The sequence below is a fragment of the Octodon degus genome, unplaced genomic scaffold, assembly GCF_000260255.1.
Source record: "Octodon degus isolate 3935 unplaced genomic scaffold, OctDeg1.0 scaffold00063, whole genome shotgun sequence".
In the NCBI taxonomy this organism is placed as follows: domain Eukaryota; kingdom Metazoa; phylum Chordata; class Mammalia; order Rodentia; family Octodontidae; genus Octodon; species Octodon degus.
In genome coordinates this window covers 11,340,413-11,343,847 of record NW_004524639.1, presented here as the reverse complement: position 1 = coordinate 11,343,847, position 3,435 = coordinate 11,340,413, and the positions used below count along the sequence as shown (strand labels likewise).

General features: G+C 36.2%; 1 pseudogene; it reads right to left on the bottom strand.

Moving 5' to 3' along the window:
* Positions 1-339: 339 nt before the first annotated feature.
* Positions 340-2,035, bottom strand: LOC101590209 (annotated as a pseudogene).
* Between the last annotated feature and the right edge of the window lie 1,400 nt (positions 2,036-3,435).

Sequence of the window (3,435 nt, the reverse complement as noted above, 5' to 3'; positions counted from 1 at the left end):
TGTTTTTGTTTTCTCTGGTACCAGGGATTGAACTCAGGACTCTGCGCTTGCCAGACAAGCACTTATTCCACTGAGCTATCTCCTTGGCCCTTAAAATGAGAAAATATAAACAATTTAAGCAAACAAAATGCTCCCAATTAAAGCATAGAAACATGATTACAACGCAGTAGTTTTAGTTCTATGTCAAGTTCAATTGCTCTTTACATAAAATATTAGCTCCATCTTGGAAGAAATAACTTCTGAATAGTGATGGATCCTTCAAGTTAGAAAGGAGGAAAAATGTTTTGAAGAGAGACACAGCAAACTTATTTCCAATTCCCACCATGATAATTCACTCCATCAAGTCTGCAGTGTCACCAAACCTACATGCCATACTTCAGGATTTCATTTTTTCAGTTCCTTCTCAAGTCTATCTACTTCAGCTCCTACAATGTCTATAATATTTTCTCTATGTTTAAGCATAAATGTCTCTAGTTCAGTTTTCTCTTCTTGAATTTCTTGTAGCATTTGATCAAAATCTTTTTTTTCCAAATACGATCTTGTAGCAACTTCTCCATCAAAATCTGCTTCTGCTTTAAATCTTACTTTACCTAATCCCAGGTTTGTAGTTTTAACATCATGAATTGCTGTTAGTGATGTGTCATTCTGCAGGATTTCAGCAAGCCATTGTAATTTCTCTGGTTGGATAGATCGTCCTAATAATGCCTCTGTGTTAGTGTAGATCAGGAATGCTGAGAACATGCCCAATAAGGTGCCTATACCCAAAGAACTGAGGCTGTTCTACAATGGGTTGTCTGTTATAGAAGTAAGGGCCTTGCAAGTGACCGCTATTGTCACTCCCAACACTGCTGCAATATTCTTAAGTAATATAACATTGGTACTAGGATCACAACTTTTCATCACATACTTATGAAATGACATTCCCTTGGCCTGAGCACTCCTATGAAGTTCATTTATGTCAACAAGAAGTGTCACTCCTTCAGACCCCAACGATCCTGCTAAAATACAATATGAATGTACAAGGGATTCCATTGGCTCAGGATGAAGCAATCCCATGATTCCATGGTACCAAGAGAGTCCTGCACCCATCATAAAAATACCAACACCACTAATTAGTGAAGAAATATAGCACATATTTAAACATCCATGCTGATGAGTAAGATCTGGTGTTTGAACAGATTTACTGATGCCCAATGCTGGTAAATCTTGGTTGCAAGTATCCGATAATGAGTGTATAGCTTCTGGGAACATACTTGCTGAACCCATATAAATGCATGAAAGAAATTTAAAGAAGCTATTTAAACTATTATTGCAAATGGCAGACATTACCACTTTTCCTGGTCTCTTGAGTAAAACTGATGCTGTTCTGGAACATGACTTGGTGTTTCCCAAGAAATCTGAATATTCTCTCAATATTTTTTGTTTCTAAACAGCTGTTCTCTGTATTCTATTTCTGCTTCCTTACACAGCTTTTTCTCTCTAGCAAGAGCTTCTGAACTTCCCCAGATCTCCAAAAATTCGGCCTCCCTGTCTGATCTCAAGTGCACAGTGATGTACTCAGTATCTTCATGGGGACTTCGTCATCTGATTTTCTGAAGCTGTTCTAGATCACTGTATTTGAGGCAGAACTCATTTATTGCTCTGATTCCAGTGATGAAATTATTCTGAGTGTATTTTGGTCCATACTCCCTTTTCTTCAGAATTGCTTAGACCCTTACTTGGACAAGGTTCTTGCTTTAGTGGCGCTTTGAGTTCTGCACCTATATTTTCTTCCATTTCACCCAAAGATGGTGCTTTTTCTGCTTTGAGAGTTTGTGATCTCTGTGCTTCTTTCTGGATATTTGTAGAGTACAACTTTACTTGGCTTATTGTACAAATATGTGGATGACGATAGGAACCATGCAAGCAAAGTTCCCAAATGTCGCTAGATTCTGCCATTCCAGGAGGTCGCTGCCCTGCAGCTCAAGCAGAGCCAGCACAGAAAACACCAGCTACATCTGTGGGTCGCAATGGCTGTGGCCAAGCCTGGTAACATCGTTGCAGGGCAGAGAGCCCCCATTCGGACACCCCTACTTTCCTGAGTAACTTCGCCAGTACCAACTGACTCCACACACTGAATACAAGCAAATATTTCTGTCTTCCCCACCAGGGGCGGCCTCAGACTGTACTATTCAGTTTTGAAGACATGTCTATATAGTAGGTATTAATGGATGAAATTTGAAAACTAAAATCATTGTGACTTTTGAAAAGACTAATTAATTTAATTAGTGGTAAAATCCTAGTTTGCTTTAAAGATTCCAATGAAAATCTATTGGATACTGATATTATAGAACAATACTCCAGTTCACTTCTTTTAATACTGAATATTTCTCCAGATTTATTTCATATGGTCTTTTTTGCTGCATCATTTTATATTTCCTCTCCTGGCTTGAAAAGTTTATATATACTGAGGTTTTTTACTAAACTTTTTACAGCAAATGAGATTTGTTCACGATAGATATTGTATTTAGACAGTATTTCCTGTGGGAAGCCTTTCCTAAATCTCTCAAATAGCTTTTATATGCCATTAATCTCACAAAGTCTATCCTATTTGTTCTATCACATGCTTTTGTAAATATTACTTGTTTGTTTTTTCATGGACCTTAAACTTCTTATTTTTATGTAGCGTATTTAACCTTTTCAAGATTTATATATTCAAAAAGATAATTTCAAATCAAAATCGAGCCTCAATTACAGTGGATTTTGAGTTGGTAAACTGGATGCATTAATGGTAAGAGGAATAAACACCAGAGCATAGGATGAAGAACACTAAAATTAAATGGAACTTTGAATTGGGACATTAAGAAATGTGTGCTTACTTCTAAGACTAACTCGGTATTAAGATATGGAAAATTTATCTCACTTAACTATTACCCATAACATTTTTTCCATAATTTTATTGAGAAATAAATAAAAATGAGACAGCTTCAAATCGAATTGGTAGGAGAGTTCCAACAAATAACACATTGCATACTGCCTTCCTAGTGGTTATTTATTGTTCAAAATACAGATATGATATCCTATTTACAAACACTATTAGACCAAATCCGTCTATTCCTTTAATTAAGAGAATGTAGCTATATATCTATCCTAACCATTTTGAATACACAGATACAAAATTGTCATTCATCTATATCTCCTTTTTGGTTTAGCTCCATCAATATTATAGGTATGTGAACTCAGTAAAATATTCCAAAATAGTCCAGTAGTCTATAATAGTATCGTGTCTTCAGCTTGACTGGACCTGAGTCCCCTAAAGCTCAACAAAACACCATGGCTTTACTTCATATACTTCATTTCTATTATTTTCCACTGAATGACTAAGACCAAGATGATGCAATACCTGTGTTACAAGAATTGTAGCTTTTGCATCTGATAATGTCAGTCAAATACCCT